This window comes from Anolis sagrei, chromosome 5 (genome assembly GCF_037176765.1).
Source record: "Anolis sagrei isolate rAnoSag1 chromosome 5, rAnoSag1.mat, whole genome shotgun sequence".
Classification (NCBI taxonomy): Eukaryota; Metazoa; Chordata; class Lepidosauria; order Squamata; family Dactyloidae; genus Anolis; species Anolis sagrei.
Window position 1 is genome coordinate 144330149 of NC_090025.1, and position 15535 is coordinate 144345683.

A 15535-nucleotide genomic window follows, 5' to 3' on the forward strand; every position below is an offset into this window, starting at 1 on the left:
ACATGGAATAAAATTCAAATACCACTTTAACACTTGGTATGGAAGGATGGAAAATGTATGTCTGAACCCAGGCTCACGAGTTCTTGTTTCCTTTTTTAATTTATTCATTTCACTGTGGGTAGGCTCTGCTACCCATTTGGTAAGAAAGATTGTGTAGATTAGCCTTCCTCGCCCAATAGTACTATATCATTTACATTCTCCAGCCTGGAAAGTGGCCTTCTGAACAGAAGCAAGAGAAGTTGTAATATAATGTTCAGAGGCTACCAGATAAGGTAAAGAAGATAAAGGGTTGACATTTTCTGTCAAATGACCAGCATTTTCTTTGATAGTGAGCATTATATGTCTTTTTTTTTTTTAAAGGGAGGCAAGTTTATACTTCTCTTCCGATATGGCACAGCTGAGATCTTTAAGTGAGATAATACAGTATATTGTCACAAAGTCCTTGAAGAATTATTTAGACATTTCTTTTAACTGACTATGTGAGAATGCATTTGCAGCTGGTATGAAGTCATATTATGCCAAGATGGAGCAATCTGTGGAGGTGGAGGATGCCGATAGTCATACAGCTTTCTAAAGAAGAGAGCCAGATGAGTCTTTCATAGAGAAGTTAAAAGGCTGAACAAAAGAAAACAGTTGAAGGAAAAAAATTGTCTTAATTTCCAACTCTTCACATAGTATAAGTTTTATCAATCAAGGGCATTTTTGTAGGTTTGTATTTATGTCCCTTGTGTGAATGGAAAGGTTGCAAACTAGTGATGGACAACCTTTGGTCTTCCAGCTTTTGCCAGACTACCATCTTCCCCTAATATTGGGCATGTTGGCTGGAGCTGTTGAGATTAGGTTCCAGCAGTGCTATAAAGGTCATAAATAGGCCTATATGTTGAATATATTTCCTTGCCTCATATCTTCCCATCCTGTACATTATGGGTGCATGGAAACGTGGATGGGAGGGAACCCATTGTAATGTCCAGTTTGCTATATGCTGGACCTATACTTTCCTTCAGTGCTTTTGGAAAGGCAAAATCTCCCTTTAAAAAAAATCTAAGGCCTTGGGAGAAGTTTCAGATTTAAATTTACATTTCACTTTTACAAGCAATTTTTAAAACAATGATTAATGGAGTACTCTGCTGGGGAGAGGAGAGTTGGTGCAAATTACTGTTTGCCTTCCCCCATCTGCCAGAGAGAATCTTCCATTGGATCAATAATTTTATATGGATAGAAGGAACTAATTCAACCTAATACTCATAGACAAGTAATACAAATTCCCCCTTCAAGGAGACAGTATGGGGAAGTGGGGTAGAGGCTGGAGTAGGCAGCATCAGAAATCCCCCTTTGACCGCCAGCTCAGTAACACTGATCTTTCTAGTTCAGTGGCAGCTGTACTCTACCTCTCAGTCAGTCCTCATGTGGAGAGAACACACTGATGGTATACATCATATAGGCCAGATGTGGAGAACATGATGTTCTCTGTCTGTTTTGAACCAACTCCCAGAAGACCTAGTCAACATGGTCAGTAATAACAAATTACAGGAATTCTAGTCCCAAATATCAGGGTGCGAGAGGGTCACTGCTGCGATGCAGGCATTTCTGAGAAATAGATTTTTTTAATCAAGCAGGAATGTCAATTGGTGTTTTCACTACAATATTGTTATTCCTGTTTATTTATTTTTTGATACTGCCATTTATGTATTAGGTCTAACTTTCACTTTGATTTTGCACTGTGATCTATTTTTTGTAAGCTGCTCCAAGTCTTGTTTGGAGAGGAGGCAATATATAAATAATGATGATGATGATGATTATTATTATTATTGTTTTACATATATATTATGCTATTTGTATAGTGCCTTTCCCAAATTTCATTTACAGATATTGTAAACTTTATAATGGACTGTTACAAACTCTCACTAATCGAGATGACTGCAGAGGTTGCATTTGACAGCCCATCTGAGACAAATTTATGGTATATATTCATTCTATCTATGTGCCACCTTTCTCCAGAAGAAGCTCACAAAAAAGTATCAGCTAATACTTAATACAATTTAAATTAAAAATCTTGATATGTTTTGGTATGTGGTGTATATCTGGAACAGCTAAAACAGGAGCAAATTGGCAAGCTATCATATTTGGCTGCTGATGTGGTGGCTCAATGGAAGCTGGAAGAGTTATTTTTAAAGCTTGCAACCCTGAGAATCCTTCAGCTGGCATAGCCAGCACTATCTGGGAATTGCAGTCTAAAATGAACTTTACCATACTCAGTTTTTCTAGCCAGCTCACACATTTTGTGTCTATCTGGCTCATTACTTTCTCTCCTTCCCTCCCTTGCTCTCATGTTGTTTTCTCTGCACACCTGCTATCACTTCTGAAAGAATAAAGAACACCCACTCCAAACACTGAGAAGAGAAAAGGGAGGACTGAGATAGCTCCAAGGCAAAGCACTCCCCCAAGGAGCACCAACTGTTCTCTTTTTTCTCTATCCTACCTCTGTCAAGGCCACAGAGTCACTCCTTCCCATCTGTGAAACACTGATAAAATCACAGCAGAAAGCCTTTGTCTGCTTGGCAACACTTTTAGTACAAACTCCTTTCCTGCTGTGGAACCAAAATCTTCTTAAGAAGCAGTGACTGAGCCTGGAAACTGCAAGAAATTTGTTCCCACTGACTTGGATTGTCCAGCAAAATAAATCTAAGCATAGTTTGGCAGCTGCTCAGAAAGAATCACCCTCAAAATCATGTCTTCAGAACAGGATAAAATATACCTTTCTTATGGCGCCATTGGGAAATACTGCCAGTTGGCTTTAATTCTTTCGGAAGCACCAAATTAAAATATGGCAGTTTTTAGTTTTAAAATACTTCTTGGTAAGAGTTGTACATTTGTGTTTGTTTTAAAGAATAAGAGGCTGGAAGCAGCAATTACTTTTGAAATTACATTTTTGAGGTCCTTTAAGCTTTACAGAGCCTATCTGCCTCCAAGCATAAAAGCAAATCAACATTTTCTCTTCAGCTTTGCCAAGTAACAGATTCCAGAGAAATGTGATATGGGTGAATTAGTGTGTGATAATTGAAATAATAGTTAGCATCATCCTCAGTGGCTATGGGTCACATGAGGCATCGCAGTGGACACAAGATGCAGTTCTAGGCATATTGAGATATTAAGTCCAAAGAGATTGGTAAGTTTCACTCAGTGTGCACTTGTGTTTATTAGTTATATGTCATAAACAAATGTCTTCCAGCAAGTTCAAGATGCTAGACATGGATATTTTTCACAGAACAACCCTATAAGGCAAATCAGACAGACATCCATTCCATCTTGTTTCAATTCAGTTCCAGGCTATTGGTTTTCATCCAGCCCACCTGTTAAAGACACTGGGTTCAGCATCTTTACAGCTTAACTTCAAGGAGAAATATATAGAATCAGCACTCATCTGCTCATTGGTGGCTCCTCACTCCAAATCCCTTGATGACGTCATCCAAACAACAAAAATCCCCAAGAAGACAACTTAAGAATGTCTTATGTTGTCTTCTGGGAGGCCCTCCTTGTGGTCCTGCCACCGTCACAAGTTGGTGGGGACAAGGGAGAGGGCCTTCTCAGTGGTGGCCCCCAGCTTTGGAACACCCTGCCTAGGGAGATTAGGAAGGCCTCCACACCGTCCTCCTTCTGGAAGGAATTGAAGACTTTGAAGTTTGGATAAACCTTTGAGAATGTCTAGTCCCAATGGTTCACAATTAATGATAGAGCACTACGCTTTTGTCCCATGCTGTAGTTCACGAGCTACAACCTGCACTATCCTATTCCTCTGTTCCTGGTTACAGTTGGCCATGTTAAATGACAGTTCTCACCATAGGTTATTGGGCGGTATTTTGAGTTTACATCATTGTTTTATGTGCTAGTGGTTTTTATCTTTTATTGTATTGTGTGATTGTTTTGTGTGTTGTTCCAGGCACATTGTGCCATATGTCACCATCTCCCCGAAGGGACTTGGGGCAGCTAACAAAGCACTCAAGGTGCCACACATAAAATAGAATTACATATCATCAAAAAAATACACAATCTGACTGAATACAAACAATGACAACATCAATCAATACAATTAAAAACTTAAAAATTTCTAAAACACAGTCATTCCTCTGCATCATTTATTACTTGAAACCTTACAGCTGTTAATACAAGTACATTTATATTGTGAGCTGCCTTGAATATTTTGCAGGAAAAAGGCGGAGGAAAAATAATTTAAATAAAGTTTCAATATCTTTAAAAAATTATTGAACAAATATTCCCAAGAACAAACTTGCTTTTTTATTTTGTGTCAAAAGCATTGCATAAAATAGTTTATCTAAAACTGATAAAATAAAGGGATCACAAGATGTTCGATAGTTTTAGACCAAAAATGGGCAACAGCAACTGCATTGTTTGTAGTTTTAAACAATTCTTCCTCTGTGCATGAGGCAGGGCATTGTGGGCAAGCATACAGATGCTGAGTTGTTTATTCTGCTCCACAGTCGCACAAGGTGGAGGATTCTTCTAGGTAGTGCCATTTTGGCAGGTTGTCTTTTGATCTGCCAACTCCGCTTCTGAGTCTGTTCAGGGACTCCCGAATTGCCCATTCTTGGTTTGCTCCTGGAGGGGGGCCATTCAGTTGGAATTGTCTAATTTTTCTGTCCACAGGGATATTCTTGGTGTCGCTGGAGGAACATTTAGAGGAGTGGTGGTTCTCATGGCTTTTCCTTTAGTTAAGTCTACTGGGAGGAGGCTGATAGCAGTATCATGGGTGGCTTTCACAATGTTCAACTTTTTTAATCTCGCAATTGGCAGCAAACCTCCTGTAGCATATCGGGGGGGGGGGGGGGGGGGAATGCCAGCTAGCTAGCTAGCTTATAGTCTATCAACAGGTGTTGATTGAAGACATCATGTGATTATTCTACATGTCTCATTTAGTGCTATATTCACCTGGTTCGAGTAGGCAAATTTATGCCAGATGGGGCAGGCATACTACTCAGCAGTTAAGTAAGACAAAGCCAGGACTGATGTTCTTACTAATTTTGGGTCTGCACCCCATGCACTATTTGTAAGTTTCTGTGAGATGTTGGATCTGATCACACTAGAAAATGAATCCATTTTAAATCCGGTTCCTGCCTCTTGCAGAATTCTGGAGTTTGTAATTTAGTGGGGCTGTTAAAGTCTCCTCCCTAAACTACAAACCTCAGAATTCTGCAGGAGGCAGGAACCGGATTTAAAGTGGATTCATTCTCTAGTGTGATGAAGTAGTAAATTGCATACAAATAACACACAAAACCCCCCAAAAGCATTGCTTTACAACAAACTGGCTGAGAGTGATTATGGTTCCATCTTTTTATTGCATAAAATGTCATAATTTAAATCAGAAAGTTTTAGGGTTATGTCTATGAAGTATCAAGATACTTTTGGAAGTGTCAATGCAGTGCACCTATTCTCATGCATGTAATGCTTACTTGAAGGAAGTGTCATGTGATATGTCTTTGCAGCAATGTGATTCTGTCCATCAGCCCTGCCAGCACTGGCATTAATCCTTGGTGCCTGGCAAGGGGTTTGCCTAGCATTACCTTTAATTTTGACAACTGATGGAATATGGGGTTTATTCACATACAGCTGCTAGTGACCCATTTTCATCAAGCGTCTTTGCTGACTACATGCTTCATACATTCTTACCTGTTATCATATATTAGGTGGAAATCCTCTGTATGATATTTGGAAGCAAGTCAACAGACAGGCACAACTCCATTGTGCATACGCCCAGAAGAAGATGAAAGGCCCTCCCAACTGTCATGTCTGTGTGTTGGAGGGAGGGAACAGGAGCTTATGTAAAGTGTCATGTGCACTGATGATGCAATATAAGAAGAAGAAGAAGAAGAAGAAGAAGAAGAAGAAGAAGAAGAAGATAGGAGGAGAAGGAAGAAGTAGCAGCTATAGTCTCAGCAACTCTAGGGAGAAAAGCCTAGAATAGCCAGTTGCTAGGAATGCTGGAACTTAGAGTCTAACTATTCCTGGAGGGGTAAATGAATCCCACCCTGTGTTATATGTCCTTGCAGAGAGAGTTTCAGATTCTTAATTTTCTTACTTTTGTGCATGACTCAAAGACAGATTTCTATTATGCATATTTAAAGTAAGGGATACATGTTCTCCTTTGCATCTCACAGCTTTGTAGGTGGGGACATAGGTCACTGGAAGAGAACAAAGATGACCTCAGGTTTTATTTCTGGCATCTCCAGTTGAAAAGATAAGGGTGCAATTGATGTTATAGATCACCACCTAACACCCAACAGAATCACTGCCTTTCAGGAGTTAATAACACCAAACAAGACAAAAAAAAAGAAAAAAAAGGATGTTTCAACTGATGAATCAGATATTATCAAAGTAAAATTTAAAGAAGTTATCCAAGGTGCTGAACCATCTTTCTAAAACATGTTCAACACTTTGGAAAGTCCCCTTAAAGCCATACAAAACTTGAACCAGATGCTCTAGCCAACTGACATGAATTGCTACTTGGAAACTAATGTACCTTTATTGAATTGGAAAAAGAAAGAAAAAAGAAAGACAAAGATTCTATACTACTTCACTTTTGGAAACAGCTCCTGGAATCCTCTGGGGCTGATTTTGAAAAAGTAATTTTCCAAATTCCTATCTCATAAAGGAATGTTATGCTGAAATGAGATGTCAATATTTCACATGTTTTAATCTAAGCCATATCATTCACTGGAAACAAGATCCAATGAGACAATTATTTTATTGCACTTCTATAAATAGGCCTGCTACAGCAAACCAAACAAGAATTGCAGGCTTTGCTGTGACAGGACTGGCCCAATTTGAGTCCTTGTCTAGGGCTCCATTAAATATTTTTAAATGGTAATAACATATGTGCCATAATAACTCAGAGGTGACTGCCATCTACAGGTTTGTTCATGTAATTTCTGGAAGCCATGGGGTTGGGATCCCAATATATGCAGTGTAACTCCCCCCCCCCCCCAAAAAAAAGCACTCCAGATTTTTAAAGTGTTCCCTTTACATAATACCTTATCCAGACTGTTTAGCTGTCAGTATGAGGGTGTAAACTAGACACTAGATGTGTAGGGTTTTTGTCTGCTGGCAGAAATGTGTGTACATTAAATGTATTAATGTTTCAGCCCTGTGTTCACAAAGAGTAAACTCCATGAAGTTATTTCTGAGGAGATATGGGTAGGATTGAACAATTGATTGCTCAGGAAAACTATGATCTAAATAAGACCAATCTTCTATTTGATAAACAAAAATTCTAATTTCTCACAAATTAAAATTAATTTCCACAAGAGATTAAAAATTATAGAAAGCATCTTATTTCAATATGTTCATGTGTGTGATGGAAAAGGCACTGATTTAAAAAGAAACTTCTAAAATGAAGCCCATAGTTTAAATTCTGGGGATTTTATTTTGGTATATGTATACAAACATCTCTCTACCAACTCCTCAGAAGAGACAGTGGATGCATACATTGTAGAATTAATGTAGTTTGATTGTCATGGCTTAATGCTATGAAATTCTGAGATGTGTAATTTGGTGAAACACTAGTACACTTTGGTAGAGAAGACTAAAAACCTTGTAAAACTATAACTCCCATGATTACATAGTATTGAACCATGGCAGTTAAAGTGGTGTCAAGGATATTTATTTTACAGTGTAGATGCACTCTGTAACTAAGTTTGAATCCTAGCTCCAGTTAGTATTATTATGCTCTGATTTGACCCTTCTACTATCACAGTTAATCATTTTAATATGAACTCAAACTGGTCTTGAAAGCACAAGTTATTATTATGTTTGTTTATGCCCCACTTTCTCTCTCTACAAAAGAATTGAAGTGGCTTGCAATAAAACTAAATGCAATACAATTTGAAACCTAAAAATATAGAAACATTAAAATATAATTAAATATTAGTGGTATTAAAAATAAAAAGTTAAAAATACTTTAAAAAGCTCCATCTTCCCTAAGGGGATTTTGATCAATTTCACATGCTCACTATATTGTATTATTTTAGGTTCCACGGCTGTAGAATCTGTGGGGTTTTTCTTTATCTTAACAATCATTACACTTATTAACCAGTAGCATTTGTATGATTCACCATCCCATCTCAACCTCCCAAATGAGTGAGCGGGCATGGGAACTCTGAATGTCATGATTTAAATTACCATAGATATAGAGGTGTGATATACAGACAGATGTATAAACACACACACATATAGAATGGGGGCAGGTGGTGTGTGAGTCTCCAGGATGGACAGGGGAAGTAGGAGGGGGCAAGGGACAGAGCTATTGGCATAAGATCTGTTGCCTCATCTCCTTATTGCTTCCCTTATGCCATTGGCCTTTATTTTCAGAAGCCTTGACCCCTGGATACTAGCAGAAAGTTAATCAACAATCCAAGGTCAAGCTGATAGTTCAACAGAGGTACAAACATTAGCAGGAAACACAATAGGGAAGCAAAATGTCCACTCCAGGGTCGTAAAATGATTACTGGAGTGTCCAGAATCCAAGGTTGAATCAGAATATGTAAGTCAAGGTCCAAGGTAAGTCCAGAGTTCAGGAATATAAGATAGCAAGAGTCCAAGGTTGTAGCTTCTAGAACTGACATTGCAGCCAGCAACTAGACATCAGTCTTCAGTTACTTAAATCCTACATTCACAGGTGTTGCATGTTGCTGGTTCCCTTCTCAGCTAATTTCAAGGACCTGCACAACTGAGACCTCTCTCTTTGCAGGTCCATGAAAGCTGGGACAGTTAACTCTTCCTCAACCTGCTCAGAGGAACTCACTTGCACTTGTTCTGCAGCTTCTTCCATGTGTGCTGCTTCAAAGCTTGGCTGAAGGAGCAGCTGAGCACTGCTGGTCTCCAGTTTAACTTCTGATCCACCAGCACCTTCTCATTCAAGCTTCCCAAGCTATCCACAACATTGATTAATCTGGTTTTTATTAGAGACCAGATTCACTAAGCACGTTGCAGTAGGAGAAACCTTCCCTTTGACTTTGGGGTGGGTTTGGGTTCATGGAAGGCATATACCTGAGTAAGGTTATGTCAGAAGCCAGCAGAAAGAGACCTGGTCCACCACATAGTGAATCTATGTTACTTTGACATCCATTTTTGGCAGGCATGGTGTTGACATTTTTTTTAGTTCAATGTAAATGTGTATGTGTATATCTATATCCAATGACTCAGAAGACTTTTGAAACATTCAGCCTAGTTCACAGTTTTCTGGAATTTACTAAGTCATTTCTGCTTGAACATATTTCTATTTCATACTTTTTTCTGCAAAGACTCCCATTTCCATGCAGAAAAGCAGTAGTTACCTTCACAAATTTATTTATTTATTTATTTATTGCGGTTGCTTATACCCCGCCCTTCTCACCCGGGGGGACTCAGGGCGGCTTACACAAACAAGGCACAATTCGATGCCTGTATTACAAAAACATAACATCAAAAAACATAACATCAATAACAACAATAATTATAACACTGATAACAATTAACGTAAACAATCAATATTATCGGCAGGAATAGCCATAAACCCGTAAAAACAATTAAAACAATAAAAGCAATACAAACCTCATTGCTGGTCAGCGTTTAACCGACTCATAGTTAGGTTCTACTTTCCACACATTGTTGGTCCTATCATTCTGGTTCCATGTCTAATTGTCAGGGTGCCCAAAGGCCTGGTCCCAGAGCCACGTCTTTACCTTCCTCCTGAAGGCAAGGAGGGAAGTTGAAGCCCTGATTTCCCCCGGGAGTGAGTTCCACAGATGAGGGGCCACCACTGAGAAGGCCCTGCTCCTCATCCCCACCAGCCTCACTTGTGATAGCGGTGGGGTCGTGAGCAGGGCCTCCCCAGATGATCTCAGATTCCGAGATGGGATGTAGAGGGAGATAGCTAAGCAATTATATGTTCCAAATTCTGTAACACAATCTTACCCTGCAGTTCTCAGCTTAAGTTTCTTAAGCAATTTAGGGCAATATATGTCATAGTCAACCTACTTTTGACAGTTCATGGCAGCTTTACCCAATTCACAGCAACATCTTTATTTGCAGTTCTTGGTTGCGCATTCCTTTCAACAGGGTTACAATTCACATCTTGAGAAATGTTGTTGCTGCTGCTGCTATAGACAGTAAATAAAACGTAAAGTTCTCTCTCCAAATAACAGGATGATCATGCAAAATTATTTGTTGAAATGTGAGAACACACATGCACACTCTAATGTCTGTTCCAATGGTGTTAGTTTTGTGATTTGAGGATCACTCAATTAGTAGATTTTTCATCTGATAAAATCACTCTGAATACTAAATGCAGAAGTTAGTAATCTACTTTTCCTCTGCATACTTGTGCTCTATGAAGAAGTAGTTGAGTTTCAGAAATGTATATTTTTTTTACTTAGACTGCAGAACAATGAAGGTAAAGATCATTATCCAAACTCTGAAAACCAGAATTGTTTTTTGTTTCCTCCCAAGAAGAGGGAGCTCAAAGGCCATGATGCTGATGCAGATGCGTCATGTAGTCCCAAGATTGTAGATCCCAGAAGCATCTAGAGATTGGGAATGCATTTGGGCTAGCCAAGGAAGTGGTGAATTGTCTTTCATTTTGTTGTTGTCCTAGTTTTCATGACTTCATGGACCAGGCCACGCCAGAGCGCCCTGTCGATTGTAGCCACTGCCATCTCCTTCAAGGTCAAGCCAGTTACTTCAAGGATAACATCCATCTATCTTGCCCTTATTTCAGGTGTGCTTTAGTTATGTGGACCACCATGGCAATGGTTTGACTATATGGCTCTAGCAGTACCTTCTGGTTCTGTGATTCTGTATTGTAAAGATTGGAAATACAATTTACATATCTACAATTTACATATCTTCCAAGACCTCTTGTGAAGACCTGAAATTGTGGATAATAACAAGCCCTATTTTGACTATACTTGTGCTGGAAGCATATCACAGAATGGTACGAAAGGACTAGAGAGGTCCACAAACCTTCCAAAGGGGTAGGGGGAAGTATGTTTTAGAGCATGAATAAGTGAAACTGGCTTTTGAATCTGTGGATAATGGCGTTGTACTGTATTACATCATTAAGGATATATAAAGGATATGTAAACTACAGGTATCAAAATGTGCATGTAACATATATACACACCTTATAGAAGCTAATATTTTTTCTTTAAAAAAATTAATTCTAAAATGCAGTGTGCCATTCAGTAAGTGACAGAAGGACAAAACTTTCAAATGAACCATTACCTCTTAGACCTTCCATTCATTTGTCCACGTGCAGCACCACCAGGAACATTTGTAGATTGCTTTTCAGAACACATTAAAACCAAGGGATTGAAAAAGCAACGATACAAATCAATTCATGTCTTCAGCATCCCGTGTACCTGGATGCATCTAAAAACATTGTATAAAGGTCATTACTAAAAATGAATTCCCTGCAATCTGTTCCTGGCTCTTACATTTAAAAATGGCTTTGTGATAAATGGATTCCATTTAAAATAGATGCCATGCTTGTAATTGCCCTGTTTGTTTCTTATATAAGCCAGATAGATTGCTCCAAAAGGCAGAGTCACTGTTAGTAAGCAAAAGCCACAGTTTTCAAACTGGTTATTAAAACTGTACAAAGTTAGAATCTGCCTTAATTGTATGCAATCCATTAACCAGTTAATTTTTCTCAAAAAGATTAATACTTTAATATTAAAATAAAATGTACTCAAAGTAATATAACAGCAGGGCATAAAATACTACAGACTAATAGCAAAGCTGCTGTTGGTAGTTCTAAAACAACATAGGCTATTATGGCTCTATGGATGTTCCTCTATCCCCCACAACTTCCATTAGTCTAGGGGCCCTTCCATATAGCCATATAACCCAGAATATCAAATCAGATAATCCGCAATATCTGATTTGAACTGTGTTATCTGAGTCCACACTGCCATATAATCCAGTTCAATGTAGATTCAATGTGCTTGGCAAGAAACCAACGGTTTTTTTTTGGGAGAGAAAGCTGTAATATTCAACTTAGGGATAATTTCTTGGCCATTTGAACAGATTGGGGATGGGATGGATGATCCCTCAAATTATGACCCAACTGTAGGATTATATGAACTTTACTGGAGTAATGGATTCAAATGACAAGAAAAGAGATTCTTCCTTAACTTTAGGAAGAACTTTATGACTCTTTGAGAGCGTAATGGGTGTCTGAGGGATGGACCGGGTGGTCTCTGGGATCTCCCCTCTTGAAATCTGGAGCAATGGATTTAAAAAACAAGAAAAGAAAACACATCTGGTGAAGAAAATCCTGTAAAACAAAGTCTGAGAAACCCTTAGGAAGCAAAGGTTTCACTCTCTCAGCCAACAATGCAGACCATTTTGAATGTTGGACCATTTCAGATTTCTGAATAAGGGGTGTCTACTTGTCCTGTGTTTCTATCTGTGTATCTTCCATTGATATGAAGCAGTGGGCTTTGAATGTTTGCAAAATATTGGTTTGGGAAATTAAAAAAAGAGAGAGATTTGGCTGAAATGTAAAATTCTGCCATGGAAGGTTTTAGACATTTCACACTCTCTCAGCTCTGGGGGATGTCAAAGAGGGACGCCTCCCTCTTAAGAAATCACATAAAATGACCTCCATTTCTCACTTGCATTCTCATCTTCGTCATCCCTCTTCATCCCTCTTCTCAAGGTCATTTCTCTGAACACACAAACACTCCACTCCCCACATCACAATGCCTCCCTCTCAGGCAAGCCCCTCCCTTCCCTGCTCCTTTACATCATCTGACATCACAATGCTTCCCCCTGACATCACACTCATTCCCTTGACAACTTATACATTGCTGCCTCTCAGTCTCTTCAACCATTTCCCTGAGCTCAGCCTTCATCTGGTCTCCTTCCTTCATCTTTGCCTCATTTAAAGCCTTCCTAAGTCTTTCTCATTATTTGTTGCATTTTCTTATGCTTGCCATTATTTTATAGATATTAGTACTATTTACTAGAATGTTTTAGAATGTTTTCTTAAGACATTTAGCATAGTTTTTTACTTATTTATTATTATTATTATTATTATTATTGCTTTGCTTCTTCACCTGAGTCTTTTATTAATGCTAATAATTAGTTATTTTTATTATAATTATTTATTGGTTTGTTCCTCTTCCTCAGATAATTTTAGTTTTCTCTCTCTAATTTTTACTCATTGGTTTATTTTCCTAAATATATTTATTAGTACTAGTTGAGATATATCTTATCATTAGCTTATTTATATTTTACTTTATATTATTATTATTGGTTTGTTTTTTCCTGTGCGGAAGCTATGGAAAGCTCAGGAGGTAGGAGGACCCCTTTCCTGTTGGCCACAATCCTCATTGGGGTGAACCCGCCTCCTTTCATTCAAACTTTAAGGAGCAAGCCTCTGGAAACACACCCCCTTGGCTGGGCAGAAGCTTCCCAGCAGCTTTAGCAACTGTGTCATCACCCCTTGTGGAACCTGGCGCCCCAAAGAACTGCCAAGCAAACCTTTATTGGAGAGACATCCAGTGCCAGTGGGAGAAAGAGACCTTTGGGCAGAAGCAGGAGTATCACTTCTGCCTGGGGTAGCTCCTCATCTTTTTGCCTTCACTTGTGGGGGAGAAGAAGAAAAAGAAACCCAAGGAGGAGCAGAAGAAGAGGGGGCTACCTCAAAGGCCCCACAAGCCACTGCCCAAAGGCCCTGCTCTGAAATCTGTGATATCTCATCTGAGATTGCTGGCCGTCCGGGAGAAGGAGGAGAAAAGGAAGGAGGAGAAGGAACAGCAACCCTTCCTACCAAAACTGCTTCATGATAGAAAGGCACTTCATCCTCCCCCAAGGCCAGCACCTCCACACCACCAAATCTACAAGAGAACCTGCTTCATCTGCTTTCACATGGGGGAATAGGCACAAGATTGCCTCAGTCAGGAAGCCATGCGGGCCACACGTGGGCACAGAGTTTCCTGCCTTTCCATATGATCCCACTCAGCAACCAGTGGAGTGGCAGTTAAAGATAGCAAGAGGGTCTCTCAGCAGCTGCCTGGTTGGTAGGCTGGCTCCCTCCCAGTCAGCGGCCAGGGAATGGCAGTTAAAGATGGTGGGAGGGTCTCTCAGTGGCTGCTGGAGAGTACCTGGTTGGTAGGCTGGCTTCCTCCCAGTCAGCAGCCATGGGAATGGCAGTTAAAGATGGTGGGAGGGTCTCTCAGTGGCTGTTGGAGAGTATCCAACAATTAGTCAAGCCACCAGGCAAATTACAGATAGTGCCTCTTCAATAAACATACAGATAATCCACCAGGCAGCAAGCCGATCATACAGGGGCATAATGAATCTTTCCCAAAGTAATCCAAGGTTATCAGGACAACCTCATTCTCCGTTGTCTTATCTAGGATACTTGGGAATCATCACCTAACTGACCATTCCAACCAGACCGACAGAGAAAATGCTAACCTTGTCAAAAGGGACACCTCTCATTTCAATGCCACCAGGAAAATTCTTTGTTATTATTGCCAACAGGAAGGCCATATCAAATCTGCATGTCCAAAATTAACTAGTTACAAGAAACCAACATCCCCTCCAAAAACAGTAAACGTTGTTCAACAGACAAAGGCCCCAAGTGAGAGCAACACCCTGACAGAAAGTGCAGTTAAAGTATTTAAAGTATGGAATGTTGTGGAACAGTTTAATAAGGACTTTATGGAGGTGGTTAGCGTGAATGAAAAGACAATGTTGGGATTGAGAGATACAAGGGCACAAGTTTCTCTGATTCCGTCACAATTAATAAAACCAGAACAGATAAAACATGACTGGAAGTATTGTCTTAAAGGAATACAAGGGCCCCAGTTCGAAGTCCAAGTGGCTGAAGTACCTGTTATATACCACCAGTTTATAGGCACATGGTGGATGGGAGTGATGGAAAGCTTGGCCATACCCGTCATTATAGTAAATGACTTGGCAGCATATTGCAGCAAAGTAAAAGTCTTCCCAAGAGATTTGGAGGATTTTCCGGAGGCAGTGCTGATGGAATCATTCCAGGAGTTGCATGTGACGTCTGTAGACAGTCCACATCTCACAGGCATAGAGCAGGGTTGGGAGGACAATAGCTTTATAGACAAGCACCTTGGTATCCCTACGGATGTCCCGGTCCTCAAACACTCTCTGCTTCATTCGGAAAAATGCTGCGCTCGCAGAGCTCAGGCGGTGTTGTATTTCGGTGTCGATGTTGACTTTGGTGGAGAGGTGGCTGCCAAGGTAGCGGAAATGGTCAACATTTTCTAATGTTACACCTAATGTTGTTGTAATTGCACTACATCATAGAAGCATGCCATGTTTCTGTGAAAACTCCTCAAAGCTAAAAAACCCATGTTTATTCATTTATTTATTCGCTTATTCCCACAATAAGCAACACTTAAGCGTGTGCCCTCAAAGACGTTAATAACAGAGTGCCTCCATCGACCGTTGGGACATGTCAACATTCGCCCAAGGGGCGCGGCCAAGGGGACAAGGAGGC